At 36.7% G+C, this 15574-nt stretch overlaps 1 long non-coding RNA gene across 1 annotated transcript; it reads left to right on the top strand.

The window, feature by feature from the left end:
• Nucleotides 1-12736: 12736 nt before the first annotated feature.
• On the top strand, nt 12737-15292 carry LOC125236071. Its single transcript, XR_007178165.1, has 2 exons — nt 12737-13524; nt 15154-15292. It is a non-coding gene; the product is annotated as an uncharacterized LOC125236071 (long non-coding RNA).
• Nucleotides 15293-15574: the final 282 nt, after the last annotated feature.

The following is a 15574-nucleotide window of genomic DNA, read 5'->3' as shown; positions in this document are numbered from 1 at the left end:
TAATACCTAGGAAGCGAATTGACGACACACATTCAATCGAAACACCATTAAAGTTTATTTTTACGTTCGTTGGTTTCCCTTGTGGTGCATAAAATTCCATGAATTTAGTTTTAAGGAGATTAACTTTCAATTTATTATTAACTAACCACATATTTACCTTTTTAAAGACTTGGTTGATTTCCGATTCATAATTTTGGGTATCTTTCTTTTGTACTACTATGGAACAGTCGTCAGCAAAAAGCGTCATCTTGTGTTTGGTAATAGAGGGCAAGTCGTTGATATACACGAGAAAAAGCAATGGTCCAAGGACGCTGCCCTGTGGAACGCCAGTCGTAGCATTAACGCAATCGGATCGATACTTTATTAACGTTTTTGTGGTATCGTCATATTTCTGTATCTCCGTACATTGTACACGTTGGTTTAGATAAGTTCGTATCCAATCGTGGCAGTTCCCTCTAATACCATAGTGGTATAGTTTCGTTAATAGTATGCTATGATTTACTCTGTCAAAAGCCTTTGACATGTCCATAAAAATGCCAGTAACTGATGTGCTATTATTTCTACAAGTCAAAATATTTTTTATTAGATCCATTACAGCTAAGGTTGTCGATTTATTTTTACGAAAACCAAATTGATCTCCGGACAGAAGATTATGCTTTTCAAGAAAATTGGACATTCTATTATGTAAAGTTTTTTCGAAGATTTTCGATAAGACTGGTATGAGCGCTATGGGTCTATAATTTAAAGGGTCTGTTTTATCACCTTTTTTCAGTAAAGGTTTTATAATCGTGAACTTAAGTTTGTCAGGAAATACGCCTTCTGCCATAGACACATTTATTATGTGGCTTAGTACAAAAGCAAACACTGAAATATTTTCTTTTATAATTGATGTAGGTAGTTCATCATAACCAGCTGCTTTGGAGTTTTTTAATGTCATGATTACTCTTGCAACCTCAGCTGGACTTGTCGGGTATAGGTATATTGTTGAGTCTAAGTTTTGTAATTTATATTGGTATTTACTTGTACTTTGTTCGTTATCTGTTAGAGTCGTAAATTGATGATTTAATTTGTTTGCCATTTCTTTTGCATCAGTTACTTTTTGATCTTCAAAAATCATACTGTCAGTGAATTGGCCTGGTTGACGCTTCCCCATGTGAGAGTTTATAATTGACCACGTCGCTTTTGCCACATTATCTGCATTATATATAGATTTGTGATTCTGTAACCTGTGTGACCTCTTGATACATTTTTTTAGTAGAGCAGAGTATTTCCTATAATTAACTTTATGAATATTTTCAGATGAATGAATGAATGAATGAGAAAAGGTTAACGCTAACTTTTAATAGTTATGCTTACTTAATATGATTGCGATACTTTTTTTTGTTCTTCTTTTCATGTGAGTAAAGTTAACTGTAAAATAACACAATACAGGTTTTTTTTTAAATACTGATCTCATAACGCATGTATGTTTATGTTATAATGTCCGCTCTTTATCGTATCTTAAAAGCTCTATAGGTATTACGGTAAAACGTTACACTAATAATAATTTTGCTATCCTATCAAAGTTTCAAAAGAACGAAATAATTTGATTTGGGACTGATTATTATAGTAAAATTCACTTGTTAACTGGTAAACAAGTTGATTTCTAAGCCTTTAAACTGTTGGTTTATTAATCGTGATGCAAAATACCATCATACTTGTCATATTATGGTGAAAACATGCAAAAAAGGCACTGTTTGGGTACTTTTAGTCCTCAAGGCCAATCCGGCCGGATCCGGCCGGATCCGCCGGATTGGGGCCGAAATCCGGCCGCATCCGGCCGGATCCGGCCGGATTGATCAGACCGGATTGCAATCCCTAGTCAGTACTGTCATGTCACTTTTTTTTTAATTTTTGTGTGACCTGGATACTTGTCACACTTGACGTTTGAGTGTATTTGTATTTTGTCACTTAATAAATAAAATATTGTCCTTTAGAGCATTTTTTTTTATTTCATTGTGTTTGAGAAAAGCACTATACATGCCTCGGCGTGAAAACGGATTCCCGGCCTCGTATCCCTATCCGGCCTCTGATGTAATGTACTAATTATGTCTACATTCCACCTCTGCTATACTCATTAATATTACAAGACATGTAAACAAGCAACCCCCGCCTTAAAAATCCTTGAATATCTCGGTAGGCATTGGCGCGCCGCGGTCCCGGGTTCGAATCCCGGTAAGGGCATTTATTTGTGTGATGAGCACAGATATTTGCTCCTGAGTCATGGATGTTTTCTATGTATATAAGTATTTATATATTATATATATCGTTGTCTGAGTACCTGCAACACAAGCCTTCTTGAGCTTATCGTGGGATTTAGTCAATCTGTGTAACAATGTCCTATAATATTTATTTATTTATTTATTGGCCCCGTAGCCGAATGGAATTTATATGACGCGAAACGAAAACGAAACGCCACGAAAGCTATAGGCGATCTTAGAAACTATCTTAGAAAAATATAGTCGCTCCCGTGTAAATAAAAGAGATGCGACAATTGCGTGAGCGAGTTGTTCATCGCCAAACGATGAACTATCGCTGTAGCCGCCGTGCAGGATTAGGAGCCGACGTTTCCTGTGGGGAAAATTAACACAAACCAGTATACCACCGGAAACTGTACGTATGTTTAAGTACCGGTACGGAAACCAGGTCAACTGCGTCAGATGGGCAAATGTGCTGTCAGACGAGTACAGGTTGGAGTGTGGTGTGAGGTAGTGAGGGTTGAGCTCACCAACGCTTTTCAACCTGTACGTGAATGGTCTCATCGAGGAGCTCAGTAGCATTCATGTCGGGTGCCATATAGACGGAGTTTGTGTTAACAATATTAGTTATCCAGACGACATGGTGCTGCTGAGCGCCTCGGTGTGTGGTATGCGGAGGTTGCTCAAGATTTGTGAGGACTATGCGGTGAGTCACGGTCTTAAATATAATGTGACTAAAAGCCAGTGTTTAGTCTTTGAGCCCGGCCGGAACAGTTGTTCAGATATTCCTGCAATGTTCCTTAATGGTAGTTCGATAGACCGAGTAACCCAATTTAAATATCTCGGGCATATTGTGACGGCCGACCTCGGGGACGACCCAGATATGGAGCGGGAATGAAGGGCCCTCTCGGTGCGGGCGAATATGATAGCACGAAGGTTTGCTGGTTGATCTAGGGGAGTTAAGATTACACTCTTTAGAGCATTTTGTACGTCCCTGTATACCTGCAGCCTTTGGGTTCAGTACACGCAACGGCCCTTTAGGGCCCTTCGGGTCCAGTATAATAACGCGTTCCGGGTGATAGTGGGACTGCCCCGCTTCTGTAGCGCATCAGGAATGTTTTCTGAGGCGCGCGTTGATTGCTTTCAGACGACCTTGCGCAAGCGCGCCGCATCCCTGGTGCGCCGGGTGCGGGACAGTCCCAATGTCATCCTGAGAATGATAGCGGACAATCAGATTGTCCGCTATTTAAGTATTTATTGCTACACTGTGCGGGACTACATTCCCCTTTGACCACCATACAGTGGTAGCTCTGTAGGTTAACTTTATATGTAAATATTTAGATTTAGGTTCCTACTAGGGATGTACCGACTAGTCGCCGACTAGTCGGGAAAGCCGACTATCCGGCCACATTTGTAGTCGGCGATTAGTCGGCGACTAGTCGGCAAAAAGGGCCGATTAGTCGGCACTTCATTAGTGATAGAAAAACAGTACAAAATTAAATTACCATCTGAAAATTATGGTTGTATTATGTAACTATTCGTAATTCCTATTTTTTTTGTCTAAATAACAAATATCTGTATTTATCACAGAAATAAATATCCCACCTAGGATTATCGACTTCATAGGCAGGATCACTACCCACTAAGCCAAGCCGGTTGTCAAAAATGGAAAATGTATATAAACATTGTCATGAACCTTTGAACTTGTAAAAAATCATGAAAAGCGCGTTCGAAGGACCAAAAATGACATTCAAAATGTGAATTTAGTCGAAAATTAAGTTTTGGCCGACTAGCCGACTAGTCGGCCGACTAATCGGCCACCCAAGCGCCGACTAGTCGGTAGTCGGCCTAGTCGGCCAAATCAATAGTCGGTACATCCCTAGTTCCTACTAACCCTTAGTTAATTGTCATTTTCGTCCATGTATGTACTAACAAAATATGTGTCTCTGTTACACACATGGAACAAATAAATAATAATAATTACAGAAGAAAATCATTTCTTGTGCCAAATTAGATATAGGCTTAGAGCCTATTATATAAAGAATCCCTTAAAGGGACTAATCGGATTATCATCAAAATAATAAAACATACGCAAACAGGAAATACAGAACGTATATTAATACGACCGAAGGGAGGAAGGGATCTTAAGATTTCCTTTATACGGTTTCCCAGTTGATGTTGACATAGTCTAAATTTTAATACGGATTTGCCTTGAACAGCAAAAGGTAATTTACATGCAAATAAATCCAAGACGCGTGCAAATTTGAATAAATTACCCGGATATATCCTGAAAATACTGTTCGCAAAATACACCTTTCATTCAAAATTATACATGCATACAGGAACAATTAAATTACTCGTAATTTACAAGTCGTAAACTATTATGTATTACGATCAACCAGAGTTCACCGGCCAATTGGCTAGTTTCCTATACCTAATAAAATAAAATATTTTGTGCAGTGCACGAAATAAAGCACCACATAATTAGAAGAAAAATATTGACAGTAGTTATGTTTAAACATAATTTCTATTTAATAAGTCAAAGAGAAAGATATAAAGTAAATGAATTGACCGTGACGTCGCTTCTCAGTAGTTCATAGTAATAGGGATGACGACACCATAAAAATAATGGCATTCTGTTTAGTCCGCCAGTAAAATCGTCCAAAAATACTGAACACATATTTTTCGTTTTATCAAATTAATGGAAAAATGAAAAGATATAGAGCATCAAAATTCCGGAGTGGGGGCTTGTGACGTCACTTCTAAGTAAAAAAATTGTACCTAGGCGTGACGTCACGCGAAATTTCAATGCACTGTATCGTCGTCATTTTACGTTTACGAGAAAAAATAATATGTGTCCAACATTTTTTAACATTTTATAACTGACAAACTAAATAGTTTGTTTTAGTCGTCTCGCCTATTCCATATTAGCATATCGTTTTGACAGTTCTTAAAAAGAAGCTGATTTGGCTAGTAGCTAACTAGTCTTCATAAAACGCGTGCCATAACAATTAAAAATTGATTGTATGTGGGGAGAAGGTTTAATTCCTACAGAAAAATTGAATTTCGCGCCATTTTTTATTTGTAGTGTCGAGATTTGGTTGACCGTATAGTATATTCCCCAAACTGACCAATATTTGTTCAGCTACTTTAAAAATATACCTATACCTAAATAAAATAAATAGATATTATAGCCGCAGGGTTCGGAAATTCGGGAGCTAAGCTAAGCAAGTATGGAGTCAGCTTCTTAAAAATAATATTATTTATGATTTAAATCCCGGGATCCCGGGATTGTATGCAACATCAGAAAATTGTTAATGTGTATCAATTGTCGTTGGGTTATGCCTTTTTTAGCGAATTTCGTCAACATATGTACAAGCCGTTTTAACGATATGTCGGCAGCATGTACAAAAAGGACACGTTTTAGTCCATTTAAGGCCTTAATTTAGGTATTGTGTTTAGATGATAATATTGATAACATAATATAACAACTTTTATAAATAATATATCATGACATTGACAAGTACTGAAATTTAACTGGGATATTACTGCAACCATCGTAAATTTGAATATCTGTATTCATTCGAATTAACATAAAATAACACGGCTACATCTTACCTCGCATAAAAAAGTATTCCAGTATAAATCTCGTGCAATAACAATCAATCAATCAAAAGTCCAGGAATTCACAGCATAAATTGTCGTTATTCGATGTAATACCACTAATTACAGAATCCAATCCATAAAGCAAATCATAAACCGTTGTTGAAAAGCCGTTGCATAACCGTTGAAGATACGTGAAATTGGCACCCGAAGGAAAAAAAAACGTTTGGAAATATTATTTGGAAAGGGTTCGGAAGAAGCTGTAAGTACAGTGAATACCAGAACTACAGTGGCAACGAGAAAATGTAAAAATAAGCTAATTAAAGACCTCCTCATTAATGTATGTCAGAAAGCACAGCTACCAAACCATTTTAACCCGATTCTTTCATTTGAAATTTCCAGTTTTATTTCGTTACATCCTTTTATTGCTTTAAATACATTTCTATGGCTGTTATTCAAATTACGGGAAGTCCCGGGAAATTTATTAGTAAAACCAAATTGAGTCCGCCTCCATACTAGTCAACATCACGAAAAACAAAAGACTGAGGTCGAAGTTTAGGTATTCCCGTTAAGTCCCGAATTTATAGGACATTCTTACACGGATTGATTGAGCTCTGGGTGTTTTTCAATATAAATCTCGAATATCCAATTTCACCAGATCGGACGTGTTTGGGCTCATTCTTCTCAGAATCACGAGCTGATTCGATCCCGACGATAAAAAATGAGTCCTCATTGACTTACTACGAGCGTGACGTATCGTATTGGAAACTCGATTTTTGTATGGAAAATTTGGGACACAGTTTTTTGTCGGGATCGAGTCAGCTGGTGGCTCTGAGAAGAATGAACCAAACACGGTCCAGATCTGCGGGCCGATTTTTGAGTCTCACGCGGTCGAATTCAGAAAATTGTCACTGAAAATAATAGGCAAGTCACCGTTTTCAACCGGTATTTTAGTGACAAAATCCCGCATGCGAGATTCAAAAATTGCCCTCCTGGTAAAATTAGATATTCGAGATTTATTCTAAAAATCACCCCTATGGGAAGCAGTAAGCATACGTAACCACGTCACGCGCTCTCTTCATGAATACACTTTTCCAATGACATAATGTCTACCTCTCACGTTTCGATGAACGTGTAAACGAGACCATACGATACTCTTTACAGTCATGAGGCTTAGAAAATTAAATTATTATGAAAATGATAGGTCTGCGAGCAATACTAAAAAAGTTACAGCAAAAGGGAGTGTACAAGTTTCTAATGGGGTGGCAACGCGCATGTGACACTGTTTGAGTTGCAGGCGTCCATAGGTTACGGTGACCGCTTTACATCAGGCGGACCGTATACTTGTTTGCCACCAACGTAGTATAAAAAAAAAAGTTACTCTAAGAACAATTAAATTATTGTCAAAGAAAATATTTTAGTTTGTATTAAGATATTTAATCATTTACCAGAGCCGTTAAGAAATCTGCCAGTCAAAAAATTTAGGGGACAACTATTTAGTTGGCTAGTCCAGAAATGTTTTTATAGCACCACCGAATATTTTAATAATGTAAGGAAGTAGCTTTAGTTAAGTAGTTAGTATTAGCAAGTAAGCTAAAAAATGTAAAATTTGCATGACTTATTTAAGTCTAGATATATGAAACTATATGTTTGACTAAGATCTGTAAACACTATATCTATCGCAAATAAAGAATTATGAATTATGAATTAAGGAAACGGAGGACGCTGGTTCGATTTCAGCTCGGGACACTTGAAGTCCTTGGTCAATTTTTCTTTGTATATGGCATTTATTTCATGTTTATAATATAATAAAATAAGTTATAAAAGAAAAAAAAATTGCACCTCTCGCGAGACTCGAACCTGTACACCTGCCATGGAAGCCTACCCAAGGACTGGAAAAAATCGCACGCTGAGGTTAAATTCTTCAATTTTTCTTGGAAATTATAGAACAATAAATTATACGCGTCTATCAAACTAAAAACTTTGCGTAATGAGAAAAAAATGGACCTTTCGTTACCTATGCTCTCATGTCTATATTTTACGGATAACTTACTATCAATATACTTATAATAGCATGGTGTAACTAAACCTCCGCTCACCTTACTTATTTACTTACTTACTTGTCCCCCCTTTAAATATACCCCGTAAATTTGGCCTTGTGATCATCTAGCGTGAATAAGTAGAACCCTTCGATGTGATCCGCAATAACACAGATCCTTTAATGAGTATCAGCTGTATTTTTGACTAATTTTTAAAATTTTATTTATTTATATTTTAAAGAAGAATAAAGGTTAATGTAGCATAATAATATAGTGTTATAGAAGAGTATTTTACCAGATTTAGGCCTAGAAAGTTATTTGTGAGAAAATTAATAACGTGATGAAGGAATCTTAGAATAAAAGTTAGTGAGTGAAACATACATGAAATAAATATTAAAAAATATTTTGGTAATCATCCGCTACGCCTTATTAGTGGTCCCGGCTTGGGCTAGGGCTTGCGATGCGGTATGGGACCCCTGACCCGACCAAACCACTTTATCGGGAACCTAAGCAAGTAAGCCTGAAGGGCTATCTATCTACGAACTAACACCCTGTTTTTTGTTTGTTCCTTTTTCCCTAGTTAAACCCCCCCGTTCCCCAATACTGCTAATAGACCATAACTTCTCGATCTTTCTAATGTTTTATCGAAACACCGAGCAGTTGCTAACTTTTATAAGAAATAAGTAAGTCAAACTTTTCTAAGATTTAGACTTTCCATCAGTGGACGGCGCTCGCATGCCACTGGGCCCTATAACAAACCTATGCTTTTTATTCCAAAGAATAGTTTGTTTCCCTAACCAACTTGATAGAATTTACCTTGAAAAACCAGTTAGCAACACTAAGTGTTCCGCAGCCACACCGAAAAATCAGAAATTGCTACCACAATTATTAATTTCACTCAAATAAATTAAGTAATAAGAGATTTTATAAATTACCAGTTTTACCACATATTTTAAGATAGTAAACACCACATTTAAAGTCCATTTAGACCATATAAATAGTAGTAGTTAAATTATTTCTCCACAATACACGTTGACCAATTATATTCCAAAACCAATCATAAAAGAACTCTACTTTCATAGAAATAGTGTGTGACTCTACCCTAATCCTATTGTTTTTCCTACTCTAACATATCTGAAACACAGACCCTCACTTACCATAGATCTTGTGTTCAGAATATGTACAAGTGTATCCCTACTAGAACTGTACAGTTCAGCCAGCGAAGCTGAGATAGGCAACCTATAGGCTTATGTTCTGATCCCCCCCTCTGCTCTTGCCCGCGGGCTAGGGTAGCAGAGAGTAGATCGCCCTATCCGTGTATATATCCAGTATTCTAGGACACACCAGTACCAGCCACATGAGAGACCCAGCTGCGATCAACTTTACTTAGATGTGGATCGATCACAACCGAAATCCCCAGCGACCAACGCCAGCATGGACTAGAGCACCGAGTAAATAAATATAAATATATATAGGACCCCAGCCTCAAATACTGCCGACTTCAGTGAGCAAGGATTACTCCTAATGCCTTTCGTCAATCGTGAAAGTCCTCACTTCCATCTAACAGTTGGACTCTTTGAGACCGGTGAGAAAATACGCTTTTGTAAGTATAGAAAAGCGTCCAAGCCCTCCACTTGGAACAAAAAGACCCCTAAACGCCTCTTATTTGACACCGTAAGGGAAGAAGCGCCTAGCCGGACAACAGTCTGTCACAAACAATGATCTGGCTTATAACTTTCACAAAATAACCCCATAGAAAATTACTAAATTCAATTTTACTGACCAACTAAACAAACGAGTGAAGTTTCCTTTACGTGCTATAATCTAAGCTTAGTTTTGCAAGAATTACTCCCTACAAAACCAAACACAGACTTATCTCCAAGCACCAGCCATACATCGACCCAGTCTTTGTATTGCTTAACGGCACTCATGAAACAAAGCACAGAAAACTTCACTATACACATCAATTTAAATGTAACACTACACTATAAATAGAACACTAAATTAACCCCACAACTGACAGTAAAGCAATTCCACCACAGGTCCAAGTTCAATTGTACGACGATATTGTCCCCGCACAATCAAACAGAGACACAATTTCAAAGTTTACAATCACTTAGAATAATTTCCAAGTAAAAACAAACAGAGAAATAATAGCAGAACAACTTCACTCACCAGTATAACACACGAAAGCCAGAGACACTGTTAGTCTTGTGGATATTGTAAGAATGACGCGCGTCGGCTCCCTCCGACCCTTTTATAGATTCAAAATGAGCGACAAAAGAGCGACAAAACGGCTACAAAAGAGCGACAAAAGAGCGACAAAACGGCTACAAAAGAGCGACAAAACGGCTACAAAAGAGCGACAAAAGGGCTACAAAAGGGCGACAAAAGAGCTACAAAAGGGCTACAAAAGGGCTACAAAAGAGCGACCAAAGGGCTACAAAAGGGCTACAAAAGAGCTACAAAAGGGCTACAAAAGGGCTACAAAAGAGCTACAAAAGGGCTACAAAAGAGCTACAAAAGGGCTACAAAAGGGCTACAAAAGAGCGACAAAAGGGCTACAAAAGGGCTACAAAAGAGCGACAAAAGAGCTACTGGCGACAAATAACAATGGATAGCCGCTAAATTACACTTATAAGAAAAAGGTCGTAACTGTTTTGTTTACTAAGTCGTACGCCTTAGGCATTAATGTCCAAGACATCTCAGCATGTACGTTTTTGCTTCTCAACAGTAACACCTGCATGATTGCACGTGTTCTAGAGCAAGGTGGAGATATCTTTTATTGATTTCTAGTACGTAAGGAAACATTTTATATTATGGTAAATATAAATATACAAATATTACTTTATCAAAGGTTTTAATCCAGTTTTGTATATCAAATCCGTGGTAAAATATCAAATTTCTTTCTAAAAGTTACATCAAATATTGCATTCTAAATATATTTCCCAGGAATTATGTTCAAAATTAATCATTGTCAACTTTCCTGACCTGTATTTGAAACCAAGATGCAATATTGGAACGCCACTCAGTTGACAACTGTCAGTGTCAGTATTCCGTCCATGTGAACGTAGCTTGTTGGTAAATAAACTTTCCCAACCTGTTTTGCATCGAATAACAGTGAATTTTATGAGTGAAGACGTGACTATACATGTGATAAAGCTTCAAAGATATTATTTGTCAAAATATCCAATGAAATCCCAAAGAAAATATGCACCAAGAAAGTTGGTCAAGGAAAAGTTGATTCGCCGTAAGTTTTATATGTAATAACGAGTCCATTTCCTCGTCATAGACGCTTGTTCTGTTACAACTCGCCCCCGATTGGATTTCTTTTATAAAATACAAAGTGGTTTGTAAAAAAATCCAATCTCACTTAGCAAAAGAAGCAATAAAATTGAATAAAAGAATAAAAGAAAAATATCTCTAGATCAGTCGGAAATATCCCCCCATTTCTAATCGTGTGGTGTGTATTCCAATACTATGCAACTGCTAGCGACTCAGTTTTGAAATTAGCTCATCAGAATTTCGACAATGAACCATGATAACCCCTTTCTCAGAGTCCACGCATCGCCAGGGATACCAGGTTGTGAATCTGATAGGTCCTATTAACCCGTTCTTGCTAGCTCGTTCCCCGGTCGCGGCGAATATTCATTCCATCCACACTGTTGGACCGGAATAATTACCGTAATAATTTCAACGAGTTCACAATAACTTCCCACGCAATTACGAAGAAACCTTTAGAGCTCTCATTATAAGTCCAGAGCCTTCAATCTCCATTGTCGGAACTCAAACCAATTTCTCTACCTAATCACTCCCAGCCACATGTTTTGGCGCATGTCTCATACTTGAATAAAATATACTGACTTAAAGTTTGCTGGGGTGTTTTTTTTTTTATAAAACAAACCTTAAATGACATAAGCATGTACCTCAACTTGGTACCATATCATGATTTGATCAAATGAAGAAATTATTTGATGACACTAAACTTCACATCTTTGAACACATAACAAGGAAACAAATATTGAAAAGAGCCTCGTTCTCACTAGACGATATCGGCCCTTAAATATGTCGATTGTCAAATACATCCCATTCAAGATGAGGTGTGTGGTTTTCGTATGGGTTTCATTACCTTGTGTAGTAGTAGTCACAAAAAACTACCCTTGAAATGGGTCGAATCCATTGGATTTTAACCTAACCAATAAGAATTTTATGACTAATGTGTTCCCAAAATTCCCCCCCTTGTTTGTTCCCCGCAAATTCCGACCAAACTAGTTTTGACTACTTTCCAGCGCTGTCTGTCTGTATCAATCCACTCATTCCATAAAAGAAACATTCGAGACACACTTTCATATCTTACATCCGTCATATCCAGCCATTCAATCTATCAAACATACAACTATAAGCATTCATCACCTCTAACTTATACACAATACACATCCACTCGTTCATTCCTCCTCAATTACGCTTTCACTCGATTGTTTACAGAAAGCCAACGCTTTTAAAAGTAATCAAAATAAATAATAAAAATAGAAATAGAAACTAGATAATAATTTTAAAAGTTTACCTATCCCATTTTACCCCACACTACCCTGACTCGAAGGCAAAGAAAATTTCATTTTATTTATAAGAAGTCCTACATTCATCATTTACAAAGTATACTATTTAAAGTATTTGATTTTATAAAGTATTTACTAACCGCAAACCATTGGACAACATGTGACACCTTATCATAATCTCACCTGCTACAAAATTGTATGACGATCAAGCATACCAACTTAAGAACAATGACAGTTTGAGTAATGTCGCCAATAGAAAACCTTTTGGCGGAGATATATGTTATCTGTGGTTAAATTATTTTCTCTAATCTATCTCATGTTTACCGCTAAACCGCTTTGTCCGCGAAAAAATGACAGATCTATTTATGTATGGACCATTTTAGCGCTATACTGCCTACAACATGAATCTGTAATAACTTAAAACAAATGTTTTCCATTTAATATTTCAAATGTGGTCCGAAGAATAAACTTTCAGATCAATGTAAAATATGTTTGTGTCACTAAGTGAGTTTTAATTTTTATAACCTATAAATTCGTTAGGAAATCAGGCGAAAACGCGTTATTTTAATTCATTGCAATAAGTGTTCGGTGTACAGTAGACCTAGTGAAATCTAGCCTAGTGCAACGGATGTAAATAAACTGGATACTTAGCTTTCCAGCAAAGGTAAGCATTTATTTTTACACTTTAATGTAATCAAACAAGTCGTTGTTTTCGAAAACTTGCAAAACATATCTGTGATCTCTAACGAATAAGTTGAAATAGGCTTTCTTTATCGCAAAATGTTTGTTATTTCTTTTCTGAAAATTTTTGAGTATGCTTTGTGTTTTCTGACAAATTATTTCTCATGGGCGTGTCTTAGTTCCAAAAATTAAGCGACGCGCCCCCGTGAGTAGATAAATGAAATAATATTGAACCTAATTTGGCAGAACCTAACTCTAAAACTAAACCCTTTTATTTCTTATAATATATGAACATTTCTAATGTCTGACTATTTCTTTTCAGTCTCGCTGATCTGCACAACCAGCTCATGTTCAACGTTACTGAACTACAAAGTAATCCGACAATCAGACTGGACCCGGTCATATCAGGTAAGTTTACATACTTAATGCGTACCACATACTACATACTTTTTCTGAACCTCAGTAAAATATGGTTTTATAATGATAATAGTGCTTATTATCTATGCCTACTTAACAGGAATATTACAAATTTCAATCAATTTTCATGAAATTATTTAAGCAATTGTGACAATGATCAAGCAGTGGTGGAGTTAGGGTATGGCGAGGTACGACCTCCCAGATGCTGGTAATGCTAATATTTCGTAGGATATGTTTGACATGGTTGTAATGAAGTACAGTATGTTGGCATACTCCTGACTTGTGAAATATTGTATAAAAGCTGTGTACCCAATCTACCGAACATAATAATTGTATGGTTTTACACTTACTATTTTAGACTAGCCTACAGCTTATCATGTAAGATAACGAACTCATGTCATATGAAGCTATTGAAAATCTTGTTTATACATACATACTTATTTGTATTACTACAGTAAAAATGTATACCTATAGAAAGTTGAAATTCGTACAGTGGATTTAATTTATTGAAATAATTGGCAGATATAGGCTACAGTGACCTCTCACCATCAAGAGGGACGTATGCTTGTTTACTACGGATGTAATATGAAAATGTGTGATGACTTATAAGCTAATGAACTTAAATTAGTCCTAATAGATTAATACCTATATCCTAACAGACAGACATTTGTTCTCATAGTGAAAATATTCAGTATAAAAACTTTGTCAATTTATTGTATGATGTATGAAATCCTGTAAGCCAATATGTAGATTATAGAGTTACAACTGAAATGCAAACAAACCATCCATCGAAGGATGTACTTGTCATAATACCACATGCGTGTAGCTATTCAGCATTCATAGAAAAATGGCGGGACGCCCCATATAATATTGTACTTCAGCGCGACAATGAATAATCGCGCCCCCATAGCCATTAGACTAGAGCCTATCTTCTTGTATTACTAGGTCTTAAATCTAGGGCTTAGGTATCCTAGATTATTTTAGGAAAATAACCTTACATCTAGACTGTAGTTATCCTGCCTATGAATGAAATTCTGTATAACAAGCCTGCTAGGAATATGTATATCATCAGAGTGTTCATAGACTATATAAGACAGCATCGAAGCTATCCGATCTCCAATGTAAAGCGCAAACGTGATGTAAAGCTTTCAAAATAGCCCTGAAGATGGCAGAACCTGCTAAGAAAATGTACTGGGCATATAGAGAACTATTTGTTTTAACATGAAATTCTATTACTATTGTACATTGTGTACACACTTATGTTTCCAATTCCGGTCACGAGGTGGCAAACTCTTCTAAAATGCTACAGCTCCGCGCTTCCTATTATTTTAGATACATGGGTATTTTCTATATAAGTACCTAGTATTTCCAGTACTTGCCCTGCCTATACAACAGCCATAAAACATACATTAAGACACAGAATAAATAATAGTACTACGCACAGGCGCAAGGGAACGTCAAGATGCGCCAATGCCAATGCCAACAATTGCTACGTAGCAATGCAACCAAATGGCCTAATCGGGACGATGTTTAACCACTACGATTATGAGCTAATTTCCTAGAAATTAATTTTGTCTAACTTTACTACACTACTTTAATTTTATTATTTTTATTTTTCAGAATCCAGAGGTAGGAGATGAACATACAATTGATTCTGCATCGATGCATGACCTCTCCCGGAACGCGTCAAGAATTAACAATGGAAGAAAATACTACAGACGTGTTTACTAACAATAAAGTTATTTTTGTTTTTATGAAATAGCGATTGAATAAAAATATTAGGTATATGAGTTTTATTTAGAGATGAAATAAGTCAGAAATACAGCACACCCACTCATTTTCACAACAACAAATGTAGCCTGGTAAGGCTAATAAAATAAGGTTATTAAAATTCTGGTTGCTCGGCACCAAAAGTAACCTTGCAACGGCTACTTCCTATTATTTATTTGTAAACCTTGGTATCCAAGATGTGTTCTACAGAGCACATCTTAGATCCCTTGGGCACGGAACCAAATGTAACTAAACCTCCGCTCACCTTACT

Source organism: Leguminivora glycinivorella, chromosome 18 (genome assembly GCF_023078275.1).
Source record: "Leguminivora glycinivorella isolate SPB_JAAS2020 chromosome 18, LegGlyc_1.1, whole genome shotgun sequence".
NCBI classification, from domain to species: Eukaryota; Metazoa; Arthropoda; class Insecta; order Lepidoptera; family Tortricidae; genus Leguminivora; species Leguminivora glycinivorella.
Note: the sequence above shows the minus strand (reverse complement) of the source record. Positions and strands in the feature narration are given on the sequence as shown.